At 36.3% G+C, this 15,128-nt stretch overlaps 1 protein-coding gene across 2 annotated transcripts in view; it reads left to right on the forward strand.

Moving 5' to 3' along the window:
* Positions 1-694: 694 nt before the first annotated feature.
* Positions 695-15,128, forward strand: part of Nap1l1 (nucleosome assembly protein 1 like 1) — a 66,592-nt gene continuing 52,158 nt past the window's right edge. The window contains exon 1 of one of the 2 annotated variants that reach the window (XM_048804827.1): positions 695-889. The gene's annotated coding sequence lies outside the window, so the exon portion shown is untranslated. The remainder of the gene's footprint in view (positions 890-15,128) is intronic. The other variant, XM_048804867.1, reaches the window with a different exon arrangement.

Here is a 15,128-nt window from a genome sequence, read left to right on the forward strand (position 1 = left end):
ATCAACCTTCATCTCTCTATGGTAACATTCAGCTGGGCTGAGTGATGAGCACCTCTTTTAGATATAGTACTGATTACTACTGTCCTCACATTTACACATTTATATAAAAGCATTTATTTCAGCCCATTTTTTTTTTCAGAAATTTCTAGTTCTTGCCTAGGCATGATTATATTGTCTTTATACTTTAGGGAGTTCGTATTTGATCCAACAGGCACAGTGCACACTTGTGAGGAGATCACGAAGGGACCAACTTTATTTGGAGAGGCCAGGTAGATGGTTGATGGCACCACCAGATGTAGAGAGACTGTCCTATGGGTAAGAGGCAGGGGATGACCACATTAATGGGTTCCTCCCAGAACACTATCACAGATGGAAGGAGTCAAAAGTTGGGAAAACTATGGCCACAGGGAGAATGGAGCAATCCTACTAGGAAAGAGAATAGGCTATTATCACTAACTGTGTGCAGACGATGGGGTTTTTAAAGGTAGAGAGAGATTCACACAAGACATCAGAGAAAGGAAGGACTTTGGGGAGAAAAATGCAAATTTGAAGGCAAAAGAAGCAAATTAGGAGCAGTGGGGAAATCCAAAGAGTATCACCATGTGAATATCTTAAGTGGTTAGATCTCTTCCCCTTGGTGCTTTAAAAAGCCATTTTTACTTTAAGAGTTCCTCTCCTAGTGTGCAACTCTCTTCAGTTAACCCCCAAGTGAAGGAAGCCATATAACCACACCATATGTACAGCAGTGCTCAGGAGCCTGATGGTCCAGGGTAGTAAAGGAGAAGGATGATCTAACCCACCTGCTGATTCACTAACACCTGCAGAAGAAGAGAAGCATCCAGTGGGAGGAACCACATGCCCAGAATTGCTAGGTGTGAGCAGCTGTAAGGTGAGTACTCTTGAGTATTGCAGGAAAGAATATATGGTTTTGTCAAGTTCATTTCAAGTAGGCCAAGTTGAAAGACTTCGTAAATCCTAGTTTCTGGCACAAAGGAAGTATCTAAAAATTTTAGTCATCCTTGTCATTTTTATTATCTTAAAACAAACAAACAAATCTGCATTCCTGCTCCTTTGGAGGTAGGGGTCCCAAAATGGCATCTCAGAAGCTACAACTGGTCCACAGATGTGTTTTGTTTGAAAATGTATGGTTAGCCTGCCTCGTTTCCCAGACCACACCACTTCCTGTTGCTTTACATCTCACTAGTTCCCTTTTGCAGATTAGCTGATGACCTTTGTAGGCAATTGAGTTTTGGCGTCTATTAAACTCAACCCTGTGGAAGGGGAAGGGAGGGTTACATAGAGACAGGATTCTGCTATTTTTTAAAAGAGGACAGGTAGTAGATGACTTGAGGAAAGGGACTGGTTCAAAGGAAGAGTGGTCTGTGAGTGGATAGTTCTGGATTCATGTTAAAGTAGGTTGGTAGAAGTAAGAGAGAAGAGCAGGGTAAGAACTGGGTTTGGGAACTGAGGTTGTGGCTTAGTGGTAGAGCACTTGCCTAGCACGTGTGAGGCACTGGGTTTGATCCTCAGCACCACATAAAAATAAATAAAATAAAGTTTAAAAAAAAACAACGCAGTTATTAAAAAACAAACAAACAAACAAAAAAAAACCTGGGCTTGGGAATTCCAGCTTTAGATATTTACTGCCTGTGTGACCTTAGGTAAATACCATACCTTCTCTAAATCTAATTTTCTTCATATGCAAAAATGAAATTATTAGCCTCTGTAATTATAATAGGCAAAATAAAATGGGTTACACATGAAAAGTTATAGCTTCCCATTGTTTCCTTATTAATTTTTTGGGGAAAGGGGGGTACTCAGGATTGAACTCAGAGGTACTCAACCACTGAGCCACATCTCCAGCCCTTTTATGTATTTTATTTAGAAACAGGGCCTCCCTGAGTTTCTTAGTGCCTCACTCTTGCTGAGGCTGGCTTTGAACTCACGATCCTCCTGTCTCAGCCTCCCAAGCCACTGGGATAACAAGCGTTTGTCACTGTGCCCAGCTTCTTACTAATTTTGAGTTAAAAGAATCACTACATTGATCACTACATTGTTAAACAATATTTTAAAAAATAGAGGTATGAGTTTATTAACATAATGCATTTGAAAAACAATTGAAAATCTTGCTTTTTAAAGATAATGATGATAAACTAAACAAGTAATATTAATGTGTTTTTTTTTCATTATTGTCTGTCTCCTCTAGGGACAGAAACTTGGTGTAGATTGCTCACATCGGGGCATAATAGATGCTCAATAAGTCTTTGTACAGCGAATGCTTGTATGAATGAAGTTCATTTTTTTCAAAATAAAATTATTCAGTCCCTGCAGATGTCACAACCCACTTGAATCTGTCCTGTGATCATAAAGTCTTGCATTTTAATAACTCTTGAAAACAATAATGGTGTTTTCAATTGGTGATTATGACAAATCTATGAAATAGATTTGAACACTACTATTAACATATTTTGACTGCTGAAAAAATAAAGGATCAGAGAATGTCATAAAAATAACTATATGAATTCCCTTAAAATTATCATGTCTAAATTTATCTATAGCCATAGTAAAATATTCAGAACATATTGTCATTTGAATAGCCAGTACTAATGAGTATATACTATAACCCCACTATAGTAGTCTGTTTTGTGTTGCTTTAACAAAATACCTGAGGCTGGGTAACTAATAGAATAAACTTTACCTGGCCCACAATTTTGGTGGCCAGAGGGTCCAACAGCATGGCACTGGCATCCTGATGATGATCCCTGGCTGCTTCGCAACATGACAGAGAAATAGAAAGAGAGCCTACTGCGTGCACAAAGGACCAAATGTGTGACCTCGCTTTATAACAACCCACTCTTATGAAAACTGACTCCATGAGTAAATCCCTTTCAAGGCAGTACACTCCTGGCCTAATCAGTTAAGGAACTTCTTAAAGATTCCTCTACCTCACACTGCCATACCGGAGACCTAGCTCCCAGGAAGCATATGAACTTTTGGAGGATATATTCAAACCACATCCAAACTTTAGCAAGCATTTTCATTAAAAATTTAAATATATATTGTATATTTATAAATAAAAATAGGTAACACATATAAAATATCTAAAAAATATTTTTAAATCAATCAATTAATCTATCTATACACCTGAGAGCTGGGAAGACTATATACCAAAATAATAACAATGCTGACTGTTGCTCAATGATAAAATTTCATTGCTATTATTCATTTTCATTGCTATTTCATTTAAATTTTTAATGTATCTATATTTCTATTTTTTCAAATGCACATATATTGTGTTATTTTATAATTATGAGACTTGTTTAAAAGATGAAGTTTTTTTTAATTAATGAAGAACTATTTAAACATAGATTAAGATCCAAATTAGCTGTCACCAGGACATTGAAAAATGTATGGTATTAAACAAATGCCTATTCTTGGAGAAAAAAAAATTTTGAAAGAAGAGACCTCATTTGAAAAGAAACTGATAAAGATAAAGGGTTATAAAGAGAAGGAGAATTAGGTATAATCTAGTAATATCACCAAGTGATGAAAATATTTGAACAGCATTTATGATAATAATTGCTACACTGTTTAAAAATTATTTACAGTTGTAAATATTTCTTCTTAAATTTTTACCACTGAAAAGGAAACAGTCACAGATGGTAAGTTAATAAATAAACACACTCAAATTTATAAGTTAAAAATAAAGTTTTTATGGATTTCAGATCCAAATATTTTATAAAGAAATTTATTCTCCTGATGTTCCCACATCATGTCTTCCAGTCATCCAAGTTTTGTTAAAGAGAGGAAAAGTGAATTATCCTCAGAGATGACTAATTTTTTCTAGGAAATCCCTCTAGAGAATGTTAAGAAGGAAATTGCTTAGCATCAGAATTTTAAGCTGCTAAAAGGTCACCATCTGGCCAGGTACTGTTTTATCTCTTTATGTGGTATACCAACATCCACAATATGAAAAATCTTAAAGCCCTTTATAATAAGCATCCACACAAAAAGGACAATGTGCAGCATTAATGAATACACGTTAGTAGAACAGAGATCATTTTATCTTTGAACTGTTTTGGATTGTCTGATGTACCCTGTCATCCCTGAGGATGCAAAGAAGCACAGTTGGAGTCCAAGAAAAGCTCTCAGACCCAGGGGGAGATCCCGCAGGCAGGTAAAAAGAGGGTCCTTGAGGTTTGTGGTTATCTTCTGAGTAACAAGTGAGCAGATGAGGCTCAGAGGGGAGAATCATCTGGAAACTGATTTTATAGGTGAGATGGTATTGGTTATGGCCACAAGGGAAGAGCTGTCGCAGTCACAGAATGATAGAAGCCATTGCCAGAGGGAGCAAAACTGGTTTTAAGCAGCAACTCCAAGAGTGAGGTATAATTGCAGCAACACTTCATAATAGCAAATCTAATCACACAAGTTAAGTAACTTTATGATCACAGTTACATTCACGTGAAAGTATGAGATGGCAATTCCAAAGGTTTTAGTCTTTCCTAGCCTGGATTTGGATAAGTTTCTTCTTCTTTTCTATATTTTCTAAAAGCTACAATATTTTATATATATATATATATATATATATATATATATATATATATATATATACACAATCAGTGTATACTCAATGTAAAAAAAATCAAAATAAGTGAAAATAAAAAATGAAATCCATGAAAATTTCAACTCTGAAGCAACTATTAGCATTTTCGGAGATAATATTAAACAATGTTCTCATAGTAGATATTATTTGAATGTGAAAACAAATGGAATTAAACATTTTAAAGGGTTAAAAAATGATTTGTTAATGTCATTTGGTCAATTCCAGATTAGATTTGATTAAAATCATGTTCTTCTGAATTACCATCTAGTATTAGTATGCACATATTAGAGTAGTATAAGTGGGTGGAAGAGAAAATTTAGCTTTTGGTGATATATTCTTATTTCTTCTTAGACTCATGATTGGGAGAACTGTCCTTTATAAACAAATGGCTGATGGGTATGGATATGTTCATTAAGGATACCCATTCCCCAAATTTGACTTTAAAATTGTAATGGGAAAGGAAAGTAGAAGACAGAAAAATAATTTCACTGATTTAAGCATTTTTAAATCAGTGAAAGTGAAATGACTGAGGTGACTTAATGCATCAACCTTGTAGCCTCTGAAGATGCTTGTGAAGCTGGTGCTTCCTGGAACTTCAAAAGAAAATAAAACTGAAGGTGAATGGGAAGATTTGGGGATGAGAGGGAAGAAAAGGCTGTTTATGAAACCAGAGTCACATATTAATGGGTTAGGTTTTGGGTTTTTTTTTTTTTTTCTGTTTGTTTGTTTGGTGGAGTGTGTTGGATATTTATTTATTTATTTTTGTTGAGGGCCCGGGAGAACTAAAAAAAGAGGTAGCATAACCTCTGTCCTCAGCTGGGTTTGAGCCCTTGAGATGAAAACAGATAAAAACAAACAAACAAAAAACCAGAAAGCCCAAAACTGATGGAAAGTGATTTCATGCTGTTGGTGAGGTTCTGGGCAAAATCTAAGGGTTTAGAAATTATTAAACCAATCCTTCTTGAGCCTTGGGATTCTGGCTTACATAGAATGCAGAATGCTTCCTTTCCAAGTGGCAGAGTGTAGCCTGGAGCTAGAGAGGAGGCCACTTGCAGCAGCTTCCAGATAGAAAGTGCCACTCCTCAGATGCTCCCATGACCCGGGAGACCATGCCAGACACTGAGCTTGGCTTTCTCACTACAAGCACTGTCAAGACTGCCAGGGTGAGGCTTCTGCTTCTGCTTCTGCAACAGGTGGGAGACGAAAGAGGAAAGCAAGAAAAGGTAGGTGCTTGACAGTGATCACAACACCCATCCACACTGAGGACTTCCAGAAACATTTGGGATACTCTGAGAGGAGCAGGTTTCCTGCTGGGTCAGATGAGAAGGGAGAGCAGGTGGCGAGACAAGAGCCCAGGCTGCTAGATGAGCAGGAAAAGCAAGTGTGATTTTGTTTTACAGCGAGATTAGTAAGATCTGCTTGAATGAGCAACATACAGATGTGCTTGAAATCCATTGCTTTTGTGACCACTGACTTTTGGGGATGTTCATCCTATAAAATGTTTTCTCCCCTTCCATTTAAAACCACTGTTTATTCACCTTCAGCACTATCATTTTAGATTGTTGTACATGTTCGTATCAAATGGTTGTATCATGTTTGATTTTAGGATCTTATTCTTGGACATTTAGGCTGTCTGGGGATGTGCTATATCAATTATGATACAATGAACATTCTTCTTGGTAGAGATTTGAGGGTGGCTGTTTCCTCTTAGAATAAAGAATCAGAAGGAGAATTTCAAGGTCAAAGAACATATGGTCTGGGGGGATTTCAACAGCACTACAAATTATCTTCCAGAGGATTCTTCCAATTTATACTCCCACTGGGAAGACATAGGTGCTTGCTCATGTCCTTTTAATAATGGGTATTATTATGGTATATATGTTATGTTCATATATATGTTATATGTGCTGTATTCATCTTTATATAAGTGACTATTGCTTCTTTATCCTATATTTGATTATTATTAGTGAAGTTAGGTGCTGTCTTTTATTTGTTGGTGATATTATTTTCTAGTATTAGAGATTGAATCCAGGGCCACTTACCACTGAGTTACATACTTGGCCCGTTTTAAAATTTTTAATTTTGAGACAGGCTCTCAAGAAGTTACCCAGGCTGGCCTCAAACTTGCAATCCTTCTGCCTTAGCTCCCTGAGAAGCTGGGATTACTGGTGTGAACCATAGCACCTGACTTCTATTTATTTTTACAAATCACTTTTTAAAAATTTGGCTGACTTTTAGGACATGGAGGTCAAAAGCAAATATTAAGTCCTAAATTAGGAAAGAAAACTCAACATGAATTTTGGTGTACTTTTATATGTTAAAAAAAAAAGGAAAGAAGAAGAGAGAGAAAGGAAAATGATAGTACAAGTCCTGTCCTTCCATCTCAAAATTACCTTTCTTTAAACGTTTCTTTCTGAAACTTTGCCTTGCTGTGGGTATGTGTGTAGCACTCTGTGTCAGTGTGTGCACACACTCCCTTACACAATTGCCTGAGATTTTAGTTAGGAATGCCCACAACTGGCCTGCAGACCCCATCGCTGTAGCCAAGTGCCCTAGAAAAAACACTCTGCTTGGTGACAGGGCTGTGTTGACACTTCATATTTTTCTGTCTTCAGTTTGCAGATATAATATGTTGGTCTTCAACTATGGACTATTGGTTTTCACATAAACATTATATAACTTATCCCTATCTACCCTGTCTACCTTCATTGACTAGGAGGGTAGGCAGGGGTGATTTAGGGTGACTTTTGCTGCTTTCTCCACATATCCCTAATGGAAGGAAAGAGACTGGCACTAACTGAACATTTATCATTTATTCATCACAATTGCTCTTAGAGGTTGGTGCTTCTCATCCAAACATTTTATGGTTGAGAGTTATGAGGCTAGGGGAAAGTATGTGAATAAATTCATCCAAGCTTCCAGGGGCCGGAGCGGAATGCCCTCAAACCAAGAGCACTTCTCAAAGCCAGTAACTCCTAAATGTCAACCATTCACATGCCAGCTTCAGATGCTTTGTTACTTATGAGCACCACATTAATAAACATTTCACATCAAATCAATTCATATTTTAACTTAAAATATTTATTTAAAAAAGAAAGTTTATGTTAGTACCATAAATGGGAATCCAGTATTAATAGTCATAAACAGAAGGTGTTATAAATATATCCTTCAGCAAAATGCTGGTTTTCCAGCTGTCCTGAGGCTGTTTCTACCAGCTTGTGATTTTTAAAAGCCCCCCTCCCTCTTTTGTTTCTGGTCCTCAACCTCAATTTCCCATTCAGCCCCAATCTTTCTAAGAACTGAAGGCTGTTTATCAAGTAATTTTGAAGGCCATATGCCTCCACACTTGGCCCCTTGAGGAGCCCTTTTGCCCCACTTCCAAGAATATAATATTCACCCTTTTGCATAGATAAGCATACACATTTTGGGAAACTTCTAATTAGGGCACTTCCCACCCCTCCCTTCTAAGAAAAAATTACTAAACCTAAATATTGTTGAGGGATCAAAATACAAATAGCTCAGTTCTGATACATGTAAATTGCCCTAGTCACTGGATAATGACTTTGGAAAAATACAAAGGGCTAATGGATCCCTTCTTGGCAGATAGCGTTTCTCTTCTGGAGCTCTCCACAGTGACATTTGTTTATTTTTAGAGTCCTGTGGCTAGCACACTGGGCTGGGGCATGATTGATCTATTCATTTCTGCTCTCTTTAATGTTGAAAGTGATTGCTACAATTGAAAACAGTCATGAACCAAACTAGCGGCCACCAACACAAGTGATTCAGTGGTGACTTGGGCTTTTATTTTGTGGGAAAGCATCGTTTCTCTCTGGTTCCATTCAGAAACTATGAGGAATTTTTTTTTTTTTTGTAGCTGTGATGAATTTTATTTGGAGCATACTTTGTTAAATGTTGGTTCTCTGACTGGAAACCTCCTTAGGTGATGATGCTTTAGTTGCTAATTATATCTTGCTCCATTCAGATATGATCCCAATTCTAATACTAGTCCCTTTCCTTCCATTAGTGGCAGGTGTCATTCTTAAACACTCCTTAAGTGGCATCCCCCTGGAACCTACTGTTCATGACAGCCAAATTTTCAGGTTTCTTGTTCTTTGCAAAGTGTCATTTATTTTTTCTTATAAGGGCTTTTACTAGTGTTAAAAATTCTTCTTTGCAAGTGAAAATAGAAGCCAGAAGGAAAGAGAATAAAACACTAATTCTGAGAGGCTCAAAATGTTGGGCTAGAGATAAGAGGGGAATGCTTCAGAAAACTGGAAAAGAGGGAAACATTAAGTACGAATTACAAGCTTGAGCTGATGCCAACATATTGATCACTGTAAACAAACATCTATTTTCCATGTCTGAAGATCCCTGGATTTTTTTTTTTTTTTTACCTAGTTGGTTGCTTGTTGCAGAATTTAAAATCTTTGAAGAAATCTTTTTTTTTTTTTTTTAAACCAGCTTGAGAGGTAAGTACATGGGGAGTTGCTAATGAGGAAAACAAGATATTTTATGATTCAGACATGAGCCAAAATTAAATGTGAATAAATGCAGGATAAGTGCCATGGAAGTGATGGGATGAGTACACCTCTCAAAAAGCAGAGAAACTGTTGAGAAGTCATTCAGTGGACAATATTTAAATGGTAAAGATACTTTAATGTGTAAGCTTGTGCCACAGGTATTACATGAAGAGCTATTTATCAATTTTATGAGAAAAGCTGCAGCAATTGAGACTGCTTTGAAAATAACAGCTGAAAAACTTTATGCTTTAAGAACTCAAAGTCCTATTAGCAGAAGAGTTTTTGCTATCTTAAAAATATATATTTTTTATTTTTTTGCTTTTAATTGTTGGTTCTCTGACTGAAAACCTCCTTAGGTGATGATGCTTTAGTTGCTATTTTTACTTTTGCTTTGAGTTATCCTTGTAAACACATTTCTGTCACTTAATATTAGATTATAAAAGCACTCATTGGCCTGGTTCAGTGGTGCATGCCTGGAATTCCAGCTACTCAAGAGGCTGAGGCAGGAAGATCACAAGTTCGAAGCCAACCTGGGCAACTTAGTGACACTCTCTAGCAAAATAAAAAATAAAAAGGGCTGGAATGTAGCTCAGTGATAGCGCATTCAAGAGTTCTATCCCCAGTACTGAAAAAACAAACAAACAAAAAAACACTTCTTGGCTAATATTTCTAGGCATTACTCTCTCTCCCAGTTTAATCGGACAGGGATTCTTTTGCTGGACTTTCTGAATGCCTCTTCTAGAGACAGTTTTTACCTGTTTCTGTGCTTTTACTACATTTCCAGGATCTGGACTCAGAGACTATTCCAAAGCCAAGGACATGTTCTATCTGAAAGAGCCCCAATTGTCTTTGGTTTCTCTGGGTGCCAGCGGCAATTTGTACCTCAGGAACCATTCCTGAACTGTTAATCATAGATCTTTTTTTTTTTTTAATTTTTAAAAATTGAGATGGGCACAATACCTTTATTTTTTATTTATTTATTTTTATGTGGTGCTGAGGATCCAACCAGTGCCTCACAAATGCAAGGCAAGTGCTCCACCACTGAGCTACAACCCTACCTCCTCACCATAGGTCTCAATGACATCTCCTGTTTTTTACCCCAAGACAGGCGAATCATTTAAAAATGTGTTAGATCTTTTTACAATTTGGGATCAGTCTTACTGCTCAGCCCACTCTATCTCTTAACTAACCTCCCTCCATACACATTGCACCTTCTTGGAGCTGCAACAGGAAAACCTATAGGCTCCATAGGTACTGTTCAGTTTCCTCCATTGAGGAGCACAATTCATTCAAGTCTCTGAGTCTCTGCTCCCAAATTCAGCTACAGGACCCCAAAGCTGCTTATTAAGAGCCTCTCTGATTCAGTATAGACAAGATTGTCTTCCTCTAGCCTGTCCAAGGTAGGGGTGTTTAATTCTTTCACTTTCAGTAGAAAGGTTTTGTGAATTCAGGGAAAAAAAATTCACCAACTATCATGGTCATCATGCACAAAACTTGTTCAGTCCTGAAGAGAGCTAAATTAAAAAATGCCTTCAACACATGGGGAGCACTCAACCTGCAAACAAAAGCCAGTCCCAAAGTGCAATTTGGTTGTTTGCAATGCTAAATGTGTTTGTATTTATACAAAGAATTGTTGAGAACCTATTATGCAAAACACTTTTTCAATCAAAATGATAGAATGAATATTGTTTAGGTTGTAGGACTAGCTCATTAAAGCCATTTTGCCTACTGTTGAATAAACCATAACACAAGCTGTACAAGTCATACCTTTGTGAATTATGAATGGCAGGCAATGTGATAAGAGGGGAGAGAGAAGAAGCCTGTGTCCAATCCCTAGTATTTAAAAAAAAAAAAAAGTTATACCATCATGGGGGACTCATTCTCATGACCTCATTTAATACTAAATATCTCCCCCAAAGCCCCATCTACAAAAACCATTAGCACGTGCATTTGAGGATTCAATTTCCAACACGTCAACTTTTGGGGGACACATACAAAATACAGCATCAATATTGTAAAAGAAATGGAAGCCTTCTTTATAATCAGATTTCTATTACTGTTAATGTGCTGATTTCTGTAACTGCTATTTACTAGCTGACCCATGTGAAAATTTACATTTATCCCCTTTTAGGGGAACTCTACCTAGAAAATTAAGCATTAAAATTCGTTTCTATAAATTGTGATTTCTAGACTAGAAATACCCCTGATGGTACTTTTTGTCTTAGTTTTTAATGATGACAATGTACTAAAGCCTTCAAAGACCAGAGAAACTAGTTTTTCTTAGTTATCTTTTGGGTATAACTTCCTGAGGCAAGAATTAAGTATTTCACAAAGACATGATCTTTGCTTCTTAATCTTCTTAATGGAAGGCTAGGACCTTATTAGTCTTTGTCTACTTCAAATTAATAACACAGATGCCAAAAACAGAGACATCATTTCAACTCAATTTCCATTTTTATTATATTTAAGTTGCTTTATGTATTTTTCAGAGGAATTTTAAAGATGAGAGCTCTAGTGAAAGAAAAATAAGTATAATTATTGAGTACAATCCCTGGTAATTAAAAGGAATTTATGCTTCTTACTTATTTTTATTTTTTATGATGTACTTATAATGAAATTATATGCAGTGATATCAGCACATAATAGAATTGCTGATTAGATCACAAAGTTTGCTTTCAGAGTTTCTTCCTATTAAGTAACCCATTAAGCTAGGCCTATTGCCTGGTCAGATTATGCCATCATTCATTTACCTTTTATGGCTCTTGTCACATTATAAATCTCCTTCCCTTATCCAACTGTGGGCTGCCTTAGGAACTTGCTATCATTTTCAACAGTATATTCTGTACCCCCTGCACCCCATGCCCATTACTATAGTCCCTGGCACACGATGGACCTCATAAACTATAATAACCATATGTTTTAGTAAACAAATTATGTCAGTAGACACCCGAGATAAGTTCACTGTGATAGCTGAGCGACAGATTTGGCAGTTTCTTGGCAATTAAAGCTCAAGGGAAAATATACTGAGCTATATGATTTTTGTTCTAACTAAAAATAGCACGCACATGAAGAGACAGTTTTCTTGAACTGAACTCAAAAGTGCTGAATAAGAGAAATGACCTTATCTGCAGTTTTGCAGAAAAAAAACAAACGCTATTTGAAGGAATATATTTTATGGGCTCTCCCTAAAAGTTTATATATAAATAATGAGAATTTTTTTGTGTGTGGTAGTAGGAATGGAACCCAGGGTCCCTCACATGATTGGCAAGCACTATATCCACAGCCCTTGATGAGGATATTTTTGCAGATAATAGATTATATAACCCAAGTATATTGATAACAATTAATACAGTGTAGTTTTGTGTTTAATTGTTTAAGCTTTCTGTCAGATAGATCTGGATTTTTATACTAGGTGTACCATTTCCAGGCTTTGTGATATGAGAAATTTACTGAGACTTGGTTTTCTAAATCTGTAAAGTGCTATGCTGTTTCTTAGTCATAGATCTGTGTGAATTAAGTGAGACAATTTACATTATCCTCCAGGTAATGAGTAAGTGCTCAATAATTGATAGCTAACAATATTAATTAAAACTAGGGTGATCTAAAAAAATTATTGTGTATTCAGTAGCCACCAACCATATTCGGATACCTAAAATTAAAGTTAAATTGAATAAAACTAGATTTTCAGTTTTTTGGTCACACTAGCTACATTTCAAGTGCTCACAGGTGGCTAGTGGCTATCATATTAAACAGTGAGATTACAGGACATTTCCATCATTGCTGAAAGTTTTATTGAACATTAATATTCTAGTTTGATTAAAATTTCTGATGCCAATTTGGGTTGATTCCTGGAATCATACAAAATATTAAGATCCTTCTAAGGTGGTAGAGTTGAAGGAAGTAATATGTCCAACTATCAATGGAAATCCATACTTTCATAATTCCTCTTGCCTTGTCAAATGCAATTTTGACAAATAATATCATATCAAAAGTAATTTTATTCTGACAGCTGAGAATAGTCTCTGATTCCAAAAATAATGCTACATTTCCAGGTTTTCTACTAGGCACGATTCAGGTTTTCTCATTAAATCTACACAATAGTCCCAAGAGGGAGGTATTATTTTCAAAATGTATATGAGAAAAGTAAAGTTCAGCATGATGAACTTACTTGTTTCCAATAATTTGGATGGTAAAAGATAGAAATAGAAATTTAAAACCTGTTCTAATTCCAAAACCATATTCTGCAGCCTCTCTATTAGAAAACACTAATAGTGCTTCTTATGTATGAACCACTTTAGATATTTTGAGCTAGACTCACACTTACTACCTGTGTGAACTTCAGCAAACTATTCAATTTCCTCATCTGTAAAATGGAAATTGAGGAGATGCCTCAAAGTGTTTCTGTGAATATTAGGTGAGGCATATGTGAAATATTTGAAATAGAGTATATTATGTGATAAGAGCTCAATAAATGTTTGCTATTATCTAACTCAGTGTTTTAAGAAGAGCTTTTAATAGTTTTAATTGATTATAACTTGGTATGGAAACATTTTTAAAAAATTATACCAATTTGTTTTTCAAGATATGATACAAAGAGATTTTGACCAAGACGTCCCTCATCTCAGTTTCCCAAAAGGTGGAAAAGTTTGGCTTCAACCAACCTTTTGATTGACATATCATGAAAGGGGAAGGATCTTCAAAAAGTCTGATAACAGTAGCAGAAAAATCCTCAGAGCTCAGGAGTTTGCCCAGAGGCTGAGTAGAATCTATCCTAACACTATCTTTGGAGAACACAAAAGAGGGAGAGAGGAGTGAGAACTGTGGATGGAACATTATCAACTAAAAGACCCGGTGTGAGCTGCTATCAACTGCAGATCTTACTTATTGGTCTTATTTTTTCAGTTATCAATCTCAAAATATTCTAGAAGCTTGTTTCCTGCTAGTCCCTGTAAGGTGAGAAATTCATAAATACTGGGGGAAGTTGATGTGTTTCTGGAGAATATGTTTCACACACTGGGGCATAAAAATGAAAAGTACTGAGGCTGAGCACCCCTTTATCATTTAGGGTGAGGACTCTGCATTTTATGTCTAGAAAAAAGAGTTAAAACAAACTGCCTGCTAGTGCCTGGTTGTAGCAGTAATGGTCACACATAAACAATCACCACCACCATCACCACCACCACCACCACTGACTGCTACCACCTTCACAGGCAATAGCAATATCCCAGGCCTGAACAATTTAACTAGAAATGGGAAACATTTCAAGTTACAATAGCAGGAAAACAACCCCCCAAAACCCCCAAAACATACCCAGTAAAAAAAAAAAAACATCCAAGTCTCCTTCCCTTCTTATATATTTTATAGCAGTGACCTTCTAGAGTCAGTTACATTGCCTAACTCTTAGAATAGTTCTATTGAAATGATGTGGGAGCAGGTTTCAGACCCAAGAACTGGAATATCCTCCCACCATAGGCCAGTAGAGGAGAGAGAGAATTTCAGATAGTTGCAATCTTCTGGCAATGCTGAAGTAACATTTCATTTTGTGTAGGGCTAGTCCTCATCCTAACACCTATTCTGCAGATTCAGGTGTCTCAGGAGGAAAGTAAGACCTCAAGAAAGAAATCAAAAGCATCACCCAATGGTAGAGGAATCACTTCTTATTACACAGCCTCATTTAATTTATTATGAAGTCAGACAAGACTTAGGAACAAAAACAAAGAAATGATATTTCTTTCTAACTACTTTTTCAGTTTTCTCCAAACCTATTATTTTAAAAAATTAATAGGATTTCTACTTCTTTCTCTATAAATTGATCTGCATTTTGTTCATTAAATAAAGCAATAATGTATTTCTGAATTCTTTTTTTTTTCTTTACTGAATTCTTGACATGTCCTGGGCACTGTGTGAGAAACTTAGGATATCATTTCATCTTTCCAGCCCTTGAGCAGTACTGTTACTCTTATGGTTTGGATATGAGGTATCCTCCAAGAGCTCCTGTGTTA

Source organism: Marmota marmota, unplaced genomic scaffold (assembly GCF_001458135.2).
Source record: "Marmota marmota marmota unplaced genomic scaffold, marMar, whole genome shotgun sequence".
Taxonomy (NCBI): Eukaryota; Metazoa; Chordata; class Mammalia; order Rodentia; family Sciuridae; genus Marmota; species Marmota marmota.